Here is a 12,505-nt window from a genome sequence, read left to right on the forward strand (position 1 = left end):
GAGCCGTGGGAGCCACGCGGTGTGTTGCTGCGTGTTGCTCGCGGGAAGCCTGGTCCTGAGCTCACTGCTCCTTTCACTCAACCTCGCGCCTCAGGTCCCTCCGCGCTCCGCGTAATGACGCACCTGTCCCTTATTAGGATTGCTGGGATTCCCTGGGATGATGTTCCCTGATTACCGCTCCATGGACAGCCGCCCCCTGGGGTGACTGGTACCCACCCCCAGAGTTCAAGTCCGCTGAAATTTGTGGACGTGCCCTCGTGTGGAAATAGGGCCTTTGCAGATGCAAAGTTAGGAGGAGGCCTTGCTGGATTGGGCAGGCCCTATATCCAAAGACAGGTGTTTTTAAGAGGGAAATTGGGGCTCACAGTTCACACACAGGTAGAAGGCCATGCAATGTCCGAGGCAGCGATGGCGGAGATGCTCCTCGAGCCCAGAGACTCCAAAGATTGAGGCCACGTCAGCAGCTGGAGGAGGCCTGGAGCAGGTCCTGTCCTGCAGCCCTGGGAGGGACCCACCGGGAGGAACCCCCCCGACCCACCCCGCGTACACCTTGATTTCTGACTTTCAGCCTCAGGACCGAGACTATACGTCTGTTTTCAGCTGCCTGGTTTGTGGTGCTTTGTCACTGGGTGATTCGTACTGGGAAACGAATACAGCACACAGGAAGGTGGGGGCTGGGTACCAACAGTACTCGGGGCTTAATGGTGACCAGCAAAGAAATCTCCCTGGAGGGACCAGAATGACACCTGGACGGAAGTTCGCGCCAGGGCTCCGGGCTCGGTTCAGATCCCGACCTCGGTGTGGTGTGACCTGCTCGAGCCCCTGAGCCTCAGCACCGCATCTGCAGGCTCGGGTGATCAGCGTGCCCATCGCCCAGGGCTGTCATAAAATTAATCAGATTTTTTTTTAGGTAAGAAGTGGATTTATTTATAGAGAAACACACTCCGCAGAAGGTGAGAAAGTCCCCAGGGCATGGTGTTGTCGGTTTTTATGGGGGTGCGTAATTTCATAAGGCTAATGAGGGGGAGGAGTATTCCTGCTATTTTAGGAAGGGGTGGGGATTTCCGGGAACTGGGCCACCGCCCACTTTTTGATACTTAACGGTTGGCTTTGCAACTGTCCTGGTGCCTGTGGGTGTGTCATTTAGCTTGCTGATGTGTTACAGTGAGCGTGTACTGAGGCTCAAGGTCTAGTGGAAGGCGACTTGTCCGCCACCTTGGACCCATTAGGTTCTAATCAGTTCTGATTCGGTTCTAATCAGTTCTAATTAGAACCTCCGTTAGGTTCTAATCAGTCCTAATCAGTCTAATCTGTCCTCAGGCTATGTCATTCTTGTGCCCCGCCCCCTCCCCTCCTGCTTCATCCCCGCCCACCGCCCCCCCGCCCCGCCGCCGAGATTTTACTCCCATATTCTTATGGAAAGCAGAAGGGCAATGGTCCGTCTTCTGTAACTGCTTCAAGCCTGGGTAGGGGCATTGACCCTGCCTGTCAGGGAGTAAAAATCTCTGGATGCCTGATCTAGGGGCCCCAGGGGCAGGACAGCTCCTTGTTTTAAGTCAGTATGGGCTGTATTCCTTGCACAGCCATCATCTTGGTGTGGAACTGTTGTAACTGCTTCCATAGCCTTTCTATGAATCTCCTTGGTGATGAACCACTTTTTGTAACAGCATCAGAGTACAAAAATATCTATAAATAACAAAAGACTTAAAGGGCATGGTTAAACATTTGATTACAGGGCTTCCCTAGTGGCACAGTGGTCAAGAATCTGCCTGCCAATGCAGGGGACACGAGTTCGAACCCTGGTCAGGAAAGATTCCCACATGCCCCGGAAGCACTCGTGTCTAGAGCCAGTGCTCCACAGCAAGAGAAGCCACTGCAATGAGAGGCCTGTGCACCACAACAAAGAGAGAGTAGCCCCCGCTCGCCGCAACGAAAAAGAAAGCCTGTGCACAGCAACCAAGACCAACACAGCCAATAATTAATTAATTTAAAAAACCCCAAACATCTGATTACAGTGTAATTGATAAAGAAACATGGTTACAGTAAGCAGAATTACGAATGATTACATTTAACTTAACATACCAAATAATCCTAGTTAAACATTTTTCTTTAAGATACCTCAGGGGCCCTCTAAAGTACCTCAAAGTTAGCTGGAATTCAAAAAAAACTAAAATTTGATATTTGGGAAGTTTGTCAAAAAGTTTTAAAACACTTGGTCCAATAAAATCACAGGCCACTGTGAGACAATACTTATTCCTTAACCAAAGTTACAAAAGATCTCAAAAGCAAATACAGATCACTTAAAGGCAAAGAAACTCATACAATCTGTTATTAAAAGCAGCATTTCAAGAAAACTCTGGAGGGAGAAGCCAAATCGAGTCTTGTCCCAGCCCACTCCCAACAAAACCCACTTACCCAACTAAATTTAATCCAATCTTAAAAAATCCTGATCGGGCTTCCCTGGTGGCGCAGTGGTTGAGAGTCCGCCTGCCGATGCAGGGGACGCGGGTTCGTGCCCCGGTCTGGGAGGATCCCGCGTGCCGCGGAGCGGCTGGGCCCGTGAGCCATGGCCGCTGAGCCTGCGCGTCCGGAGCCTGTGCTCCGCAACGGGAGAGGCCACAACAGTGAGGCCCGCATACCGCACACACACACACACACACACACACACACACACACACACACACACACACACACACACACACACAAAATCCTGATCATGCACAACACTTTTCAGTATTTTTTTCTCATTCCTCCTACCTTCTTTTACTGAAAACATACATCTTACTTTCCTTAAACGTTTTTTTTTACACATTGAGTTACTTTTCTTGTTGACAAATTTATAACAGATAAAGGTTTTATTTGACCTCCAGAAAACCAAGGTACAACAGAAGTGTTATACTCAACATTGATGACTCTAAAGACATGTCTATGGTAGTGAAACCAACAAGCTTAAGCCTCCTCCAATATCAGATATCAGTTTAGTACTGAATATTTTCCAGATGACATGGACCTGGAATTCATTCTGGCCAGATTATTTTCTGAGCATTTATATATAAGTGCTTAATTTTTTTAAAAAGCCAATTAAGTAGAGCTCTTTTACAAATTAATTTTTGGCAATAGCATACACCTACAACACACATAGAGATACATATGAACACACAAACACAGAGGCCTCAGTTCCCATTCCAAAATTCAGCCCTGAGGCAGGTACAGCATAAAAGCCATCAGTTACAAGGGGTTGGATTCAAATTGGGCTTCTGGCAGATGGAACAAATCAAGGTCACCTATCTAGATGGCTAAACCCTTTTTACTAGTGTTTACAGAAAAGACATTTAGGATTTCTATTTATCCTTGACAAGTCAAGTTCTAAATTACTCTCTTTATTAAAATTTGCATTTAAAAAGATGGCAGACCCCCACCCACCCCCATCTGCACTGAGAAAAGAAATTCCGGAGGTACAGGCAAGTTCCTCCTAGGATGACTTTGTTTTCCCTTTGTTTAATACCTACAAGTCTCTTAAGGTAAATAAGGAAGGAACTTCCGTGGTCGTGCAGTGGTTAAGAATCCACCTGCCAGTCCAGCGGACATGGGCTGAGCCTGCGCTCCACTACGGGAGAGGCCACAACAGTGAGAGGCCCGTGTACCGCAAAAAACAAACAAACAAAAACAAAATTAACTTCTTTCTTTTGTTCCACGATGGAACTGACACCATCCTCCCTGTTCTCCCTAAGCAGCTTTGCGGGCTCTTGGTTTCTGGTCTGTTCCTCTTTGTCACCTGCACTTTGGGGCTGTGGTCTCCTCACGTGACTACCTGTGAGGGCTCGTTTGGAGTATTAACCGCTCCGTCGCAGGCTAAGCCCTGAGCCATGTCTGATTCACTCTACATGGAGAGCTCCCCAGACCACTATGTCCTCAGTTCCTGGAGTGAAGGGACGGGGAGGAAGGGTCTCCTAGCTGGAGCCCCCAGGCCTTGGGTGAGGAGCTGAAGGGGGGGTCCCGGGGCGCGGCCCCCCGCCCTTCCTGAGCACCTCCTCCCGGGCCCTGGCCCAGGATGTGGCTGATTCCTGCCCGGAGGGAGGGATCAAGTCTCTCCAGGCTCTCCTGCCTGGTAAAGCCCTGCAGCCCCATGCCTCTCTCTCCTTCAGCAACTTCTCTGGTACTCATAGCAGCTACCCCGTTTTAACAGGAACCACATGAATTACATTCACTCATTCCTGCTGGGTGCTCTGAAAGAAGGTGTCTGGCCCCCAGCAGCTGCATGCAGGCAGCCAGCTTCCAGAACCCCCTGCATCGGCTCCAACCCGGGGCCAAGCTTGCTCAGTAGTTTCTTTGCTCTGAAGCCACGACTTCAAAGACTTCGTGGTGGATTGATGTGCGCAAATCTCGGGGTTCTTTTTCAACCCCAAGATCCTAAAGTGAAGGAGGGCTTTGCAGCGATTCTGGCTGCCGGGCACTTGGAGAAGCTGTGTCTCTCCGAGCGTGGAGCGTGGAGGGGTCGGCAGGCGTGAGGGCGCTGGACGGCTGGTACCTTTCCCTGGTCCTGGTGAAAGGGGTTGGCTAGGGAGGAACAGGAGGCTTTAGCATCTGGTTGCAAACATGGAACAGTCCATGAATGACACAGGGGCTGACGCATGTGCAACAGAGGGCCCACAGCAGGTAGTAGGACAGAACGCTGGCATGTGTGTGCGTGGTGGGAGGGGGCAGGAGGCGTTGGAGAAGTGGGCGAGGCCAGGCCTGGTGTTGATGCTGGGACCAGTGGGGAGCCGGTGCGGTGTTCTGGGTGGACACGTGGGTGGGTGGGTGGGGGTAACGGGAACGGGGCTGTGTTTTGAAGCAGTGGCCCCGCAGCTAGCAGGGCTGACTGAGGTGGATCAGAATCGCTGGGCAGACAGAGGCTGTTGCATCAGACACTTGTTCCCCAGCCTGGAAAGAACTGCTGGTTGCTGACGACAGCTCTTTAAAATAATAGCACGAATGATCTATTAAGAGTAATACGATATACAGTTGAATTGTAACCTTTCACTCTATGTCTTAGTCCGTTTGGGCTCCTATAACAGAACACCGTGAACTGTGTGGCTGAAACGTCAGAGATTCATTCCCCATGGTTCTGGAAGCTGGCAGTCCAAGAACAGGGTGCCAGCAGATCCAGTGTCTGGTGGCGACCCGCTTCCTGGTTCATTGACGGCCGTCTTCTCGCTGTGTCCATCCCTGGGGGAGGGGGTGAGGGAGCTCCCTGGGGTCCCATTTATAAAGGCCCTAATCCCATCATCAGCGCTTCACCCCCATGACCTAATCACCTTGCAAAGACCCCACCTCCTAAAACCTTCACTTTGGGGGTTAGGATTAAAAATATGAATTTGGGCGGAACATAAACATTCAGTCCATAACGCTCAGGTTCACAAACTTTTTCTTTCAATGAGTCAACTTATTGATTGCTTATTTTAAGATATTGTTTTTTCTGGTACAAAAATAATTCATGCTCACCGTAAAACCCAGAAAGATCGTAGTTAAATGTGTAATGTAGAAAGGGGAAGCCCACCTCAAGCAAGCTCTTCCTCCCAGAAATACATTTCCTTCCAGATAGTCAAGGCATACATTAACTTGCATTACGATTACTCTTTACCAAAATAAGATGCATCGCCTTGGAGTTTCCCTTTTGCTCCTGAAGATACAGCTCAGGTTTTTTTCCCCACGTCAGAAATCTATGTCCCGACAGCAGCGTTGCCTGGAGGGCTGTTGGAAACGCAGCATCTCGGGCCCTCCCCAGACCCACTGGGCCAGAATCTGCATTTATCAGCCTTCCAGGATCCCGGCAGCCTCTGCAGCACGTTAACATCTGAGAACAGGCGATTCTGGGTTCCTCACTCTTTTCAACGGCTTTATGGGCATAATTTATGTAACCAATCTGCTAATGGTGAATATTTGTTTCCTTTTAAAAACATATATGTGTATTTTGCACTATTAAAAACTGCCACAGCAAACATCCCTGTGTGTGTGTGTATACGTGTGTGTGTACGTGTGTGTGTACGTGTGTGTGTGCGCAGAACCGTGCAAGGGTTTCACAAGGTTATCATCCTAGAAATTGCTTAGGGAAAGTGTATAAACATATTTTTTTGAATTAACAGATAATGCCAAATTGCCAACCCCAAAGCTGTGCCAACCCGTGCTAAAATTGAGAGTGTGAGCGCCTGTCCCCCACGCCTCCTTCGGTGACCCGTCCCAGCTGTCCCTCTCTGCCCACCTGATAGATGAGAGGTCAGCGACCCCCTTCTTCAGCATCCTCACCACCCAGATTTCCCCCCCAGCAGCCCTCCCACTGACCCTGATGGAGAACATTCGGTCAGCCCCGGGCCTGTTGGCTCCTTCCTCTCCATGCTTATGGCCACTGCCCCAGTGCCGGGGCCCTCCCTTGGTCCTCCGCAGCCCACTGGCAGCCTGGGCGCTCGCGTCAGCCCTTGTGGTCCACCCCCCCACCTCCTCGTCCCCTCCCTGCCCCCTCCTCCAGGGCCTCCCTGGCTTCCCACACGCCCTTGGCTGGAACACCCGTCCTCTTCTGCTGGACGGGGCACCTTTGCTGGAGCAGTTTCCCTGCTTACTGCTCTTACGTAACCCTCGTCTTGGAGGAATTCTGTGGTCTCCTCTGTGTCTGCGTCTTGCAGCTCAGATTCTTCTTCAACTTCCTGCAGCGTGTTTCTATCCGCCAGGGGCTAGTTCACGCAGTAGGCAGTGAACAAATGAGTGAATGAATGAATGAATGAGCAAACGCCTTCAGATCCTACTGGGGCCAAAACGAACTTTCACAGCCAGCACCCCCACCGTGTTTTTCTTTTGCTACGTTAATTATCAGTGGTGCAGCCCAGCCAAGAGGGGCAGGGGCCAGGTAAACAAGAGCAAGGGGGTCAGACTGGACTGGGAAGAATGCCCCATGGGAGGGGCTCCAGTGAAACTGGGCCTCGGGGCCGAGCTTGTCCTCTGGACAAGAGTGTGTGGTTTATTCCGTTAGCTGCGGGGTAGGCTCACCATGTGACACCGCTCACAGATGACTAAGGAGCTGTCCCTGGGTCACAGACCCGCACTGACATCTCTGCCCAGTGAAGGACAGGGAAAAAAGTCATAGTTATATGTTGAGATTTTCAGTATTTTTAGTTTATAAGCCAACTATTCATCACATTAAGACACTGATCTATAAATAAATTTGAAGGCAGTGATACATCTGGGTCTTTGCAGGCCTCAAGTTAGGCAATGATCTGTAAATATATTTGTCTGTGTCATTGATCCCTTTTTTATTAATGTCGTGGCTTTCACTGTGGTTATCAATTTCATTCCCGATTACCAAAGTCCTTACAAAACCTTTATTTCCTGGCGTGGCCTGCATCAGTCAGCGCTTATGCGTTTGAGTAACATAAAGTTACATCCACCTCTGGCTGTAGTTCAGATGCGTCGTTAATTTTCATTAGCTCTTCCCGTTCTTTCCGTATACTTCTCCCCATTTTCATTGTGTTTTTCTATTATCTGGAGATGCTTCTCCTATATGGAGTGCACATTACCTAAATGCTCTTGAATTGAAGGTAGGTACATTTCTGACACAGGCACGCTTTAGCTTCTCTGCAAAAGTTAAGCCTATTTCGTTAGTTACGTAAGATTTCTCGTTACTTTTTATTACTGCCTCTGTTTTTGTTGATCCTACAGCAGGCTTTATGATCAGGCAGTCCTGTATCCATGCAGGGCAACCTTAGATGAGGTTTGTTTCCCACGAATATTCTTACATGAGGCCATCCAGCCTAATGCATTGTGTGGACTGTGACTGGCGAGACGAGACCGAAGATGTCTGCCGTTTTTACGTGTGCTTATAAATCTCTTTGTCTTTCTAGATGGCTATCATGCTTATCTGGATTATACTATATTTTGCTTATATTAGAGCAAACTAGTAAAACTTGAATGCAAAAAAACCTCCCACACGTACAAAAAAAGAAAAAAAAACACAAAAAAGAAAAAACAAAAACAAAAAACCTTGAATGTGGCTCTTGCAAGTTGCATAAATGCTACTTACTATTACCACTGGCTACAGGCACCAGCGCTTTCATATCGCTCAGATCACAGACTAAATGCAAACACTGTCTTCTTTTGGAAACCCTGGGAATATGACAACAACCAGGCATGTTTTTTTTCTTAAGATTTTTTTTTTCTTAAGACGTTGGGGGTAGGAGTTAATTAATTAATTTATTTTTGCTGTGTTGGGTCTTCGTTTCTGTGCGAGGGCCTTCTCTAGTTGTGGCAAGCAGGGGCCACTCTTCATCGCGGTGCGCGGGCCTCTCACTATCTTGGCCTCTCGTTGCGGAGCACAGGCTCCAGATGTGCAGGCTCAGTAGTTGTGGCTCACGGGCCTAGTTGCTCCGCGGCATGTGCGATCCTCCTAGACCAGGGCTCGAACCCGTGTCCCCTGTCAATTAGCAGGCAGATTCTCAACCACTGCACCACCAGGGAAGCCCAAGATTTTTTTTTTTTTTTTGATGTGGACAATTTTTAAAGTTTTTATCGAATTTGTTACAATATTGCTTCTGTATTATGTTTTGGTTTATTGGCCGCCAGGCATGTGGGATCTTAGCTATCCGACCAGGGATCGAACCCGCACCCCCTGCATTGGAAGGGGGATTCTTAACCACTGGGCCACCAGGGAAGTCCCAACCAGGCATGTTTTATTTTTTCTAAATGAAAATAGTTTCCTTTTGACTATGAGAAGTTCAAAGTCTCATTTCCAGATAATGCCAAAAAGTTGGATAAAGAACGTTGTAGAAGACACTTTTGTCGGTCCCTCCCCGTGTCCTCCACGCAGCAGGTACCTGGGGCGTCCTGGAGCCAGGGGCTTTCTCTCCGGTCCTGCCGGGGCTGGAGGGTGGGTACCCCCCGGGCGTAGACCTCGGGCCAGCGCGGCTTCTTCCGCGGCCTGGCGGACTCGGAGGGCTGCTGGGCATGCGCACGGCGTCCAGCTGCGCACAGCCTCCTCGGGGCGCTCGCGTCCCGGGCCTGCTTCGCACGTCCCCACCGCACTTCGGGCGTCGGTCCTCAAGCAGACCTCACGCACTAAAATCCTCGTCTCACGGTCTGCTTCTGGAAGATTCCAACTTAACAGAGTAGTCAAAAGAAACAAAACCTGCTGCTAATAATCAAACAACGATCCAGGAGCAACCCAGGGAGAGTATTCTTCGTAATTTTTCTAAACCCGAAGTTGGTTTCCTTCTCCCTCAGCCGCAAATTCTTTCTTTTACACACACACACACACACACACACACACACGTTGGGAAAAGGAGGGTGGGGATCCTACTCCATTCCTTCTGTTTCCCGAAGCCCTCGTGGGCCCAGGAGAATGGACCACCGTGAGCATGACGACTGCACGAGGGCCCAGGAGCTGCGCCCCAGGGCGCGGGATGCATTAATCCTCAGGGGCAGGGGCACGGGCAGCGGTGGTGGGCAGACAGCACCGCCGTACCTTTCAGGTGGCTGCTTCTCCCTCTGTCCCCGGAGCCACCAGCTTCCTGGTCGTCCTTCCCTCTGTCTAGTGGGGCCGCCTTCACCCGTGCTCATGGCGACACTGCCTCACCCATTTAGCCCCAACCAAATATGACCTCTGTTTTGAAATTGACCTTGAGTCTCTCCTTCCCTTTCCCCAGATGTCCCCCTCACCCAGAACTCCCCAGCACCTGCATGACAGCCCTTGCTTGTCTCCCCCAAGGCCGGGGGCCTGGGTCACACTTTTCTGATTTCTCAGGGCCTGGCATAAAGGCCTTCAGAAAACACCCGTTTCTTGGTTGACTGAAGTGGAGGGGTTTTCGGTGTTCACAGCAGCAGAGCTGGGAACCCCTGGTCGAGTCACCTGGATCTCGAGGTTCACGTGGGAAATCGTGGGCTCATTTTGATTATTTCAGTTATCCACACTGCAACACTTTTAGTGCTTCAGGAGACTTTTAACAGGTCCTTTAAAAAATCATCCAGTGGTCTTGCAGTAAACTCTTGCGCTAATGATATTTAATTTTTCCCACGTCAATCACAATAAGCATGGCTCACATTCATGGCGTGTTTGCTACGAGCCAGGCACTAGTCTAAGCTTTTAGAAACATATCAATTCACTTAGTGTCCCCGAGATCCCAGGCGGCAGCAGGAAGGATGTGCAATAGACGCAGAATTGCAGTCGCCCCTTACCTTGCTGGTGTGGGGGTGGCAGAGGTTGGGCGAGTCATTGCGGAGAACGCTGGCTGCATCTCCCTGGCAGGCTACCCGTGACTCCAGCGAGGCGTTTCCAAGTGCTCCCTGAAGGATAAAGAGCTGCACAAATGGTGTCGTACTGTTGAAAAATGGGCCCCTCTAAAAATACTTATCATTTGTATTCACCCAGCAAGACTGCTGCTACGAAGCATCTTTCTTAGTTGCTTCTGTAACGTTTAAACTGCATTTGAAAAAAAAAAAAAAAGATAAAGAAATAGTAACTACCCAGAAGAAAACCAGTATCTATCACCTGGCAAACAATTTTATTGGAGGCTGGACCTGTGGCTTGGAAGATCTGGGACTGTGTGTAGACAGACTAATTTTCCTATTAGCACAGAGTGAATCTTTAGCCCCAAACACTGCCTAAACGTGAGCTTTTAAATGAGGCGTGTTTTAAATAGCAGGGTTGAAAAAGACACAGCAGTAAATCAGAAGACCATTGTAAATCAAGGTCTCACATTACCGAACCTCGTGTCTCCTTTGTAAAATGTGTGATTAATCTTTCAGTTGCCTGGAAGGTGCTCCTTCCTGTTGGGGAGATGGAGCGTGGCTCTGAAGGTCCCCTCACCTTGGCGATGCTTATTAGGCCTGATTTTGATCCAACCACCGGCCACCTTCCTGAAGACCACAGAAACCTGCCCATGTTCTGTCATTCAGAGCAATTTATACAGGTTTGCAAAGAGTGGACATCTATACCGAGATGCATTTGCTTCTTTTGTCTTATTTCTGGTCAGTTGGGAATAGCTGGCTTTTGCCACGAGAAAGGCATTTCTCTGATTGCAAACTCTACGCCACCACTAGAGTTTTACAATATCAGGTTCTCACCCTGAGACCCTAAAAGTAAGAGTCTCCATCCAGCATCTGCTGCGGGGTAGGAAAGGGCACCTATCTGGGGTTGGTGTCGACCAGGGCTTATTTTCAGGATTTTACCCAGAAAACGAGGCAAGTCTATCACTTCACTTCTCAATTAATTTCCCCAAGAAAATAAATAGAAAACAAATTATTTAATTTGAGTGTATTATAATTTAATACTCCCAGCTAGCGAGCATTCACTTATACTTTATAGAACAGTTGGTTGAAAATAGTGTAGAACTTTTCACAGCATTTATTGATCTATTTCTGGCATATGAATCCCCAGACAGGAACTGTCTATGGGTGAGATTTTACGACCTCAATATAGATCCAAAGCTTTTAATGCACCTTTTGCCTTTATCATAATGTCACTGAGGAAATCAGAGTGGGGAGGAATGTCCTCTTGACATCAAATTGCATGTTTAATTATGTTAAGATGGCTCTGTTTTACACAGTCCTTACATCTAAAGATTTCAGAATAGTTCTTAGCTGATCTGGTCACGTGGCCTCTAAAATGAAATGAACAGGAAATCCTCCTTCGTGTCCATGATGCAGAACTACTGCTGTGTTCCCAGGGGCCTCAGGACACAGCTAAACCTACCCATCAGGTACTGTCAAGAGAAACAGTAGAATATCATCACGCCAACACCAAAAGAGGCGTTCTTGTCAGCCTAACTCTGGCATCTGAATTGATAATACTAAGCAACCTTATTTAACTGATTAACTTATTTCATTATTTGGTGAATCTGTTGGTATACATTTCCAGAAGCCTTGCTTAGTTCTTTTATTTTTTTAAATTGAAGGATAGTTGATTTACAATGTGGTGGTAGTTTCTGGTGCACAGCAAAGTGACTCTGTCATACATACATAGATATTCTTTTTCAGATTCTTTTCCATTATAGTCTATTACAAGGTTTTGAATATAGTTCCCTGTGCCATACGGTAGGACCTTGTTGTTTCTCTATTTTACACATAGTAGTGTGTACCTGTTAATCCCAAACTCCTAATTTATGCCTCCTCCCCCCAGCTCAAACACATTCTAAGAAAAATCTACATTTTCTTACTCCCCTCACCCACGTTTTATGATTTTTTTTTTTTTTTTTTTTTTTGCAGTATGCGGGCCTCTCACTGTTGTGGCCTCTCCCGTTGCGGAGCACAGGCTCCGGACGCGCAGGCCTAGCGGCCATGGCTCACGGGCCCAGCTGCTCCGCGGCATGTGGGATCTTCCCGGACCAGGGCACAAACCCGTGTCTCCTGCATCGGCAGGCGGACTCTCAACCACTGCGCCACCAGGGAAGCCCACGTTTTATGATTTTCATGTCCTATTTTACATCTTCATGTTTACCCTTTTGCTGTTCATTGTGGTTATAATCACTTTCACAAACTTTTTCGA

The 12,505-nt window shown here is 48.5% G+C and overlaps 1 long non-coding RNA gene across 3 annotated transcripts in view; it reads right to left on the reverse strand.

Moving 5' to 3' along the window:
- Positions 1-2,693: 2,693 nt before the first annotated feature.
- Positions 2,694-12,505, reverse strand: part of LOC131762267 (uncharacterized) — a 38,111-nt gene continuing 28,299 nt past the window's right edge. The window contains exons 3-4 of one of the 3 annotated variants that reach the window (XR_010842026.1): positions 10,198-10,305; positions 2,694-4,557 (exon numbers count right to left, since the gene is read on the reverse strand). This is a non-coding gene — a long non-coding RNA (uncharacterized lncRNA). Of the gene's footprint in view, positions 4,558-8,509; positions 9,152-10,197; positions 10,306-12,505 lie in introns of those variants that run through there. The other 2 variants (XR_010842024.1, XR_010842025.1) reach the window with 2 other exon arrangements.

Source organism: Kogia breviceps, chromosome 9 (assembly GCF_026419965.1).
Source record: "Kogia breviceps isolate mKogBre1 chromosome 9, mKogBre1 haplotype 1, whole genome shotgun sequence".
NCBI classification, from domain to species: domain Eukaryota; kingdom Metazoa; phylum Chordata; class Mammalia; order Artiodactyla; family Physeteridae; genus Kogia; species Kogia breviceps.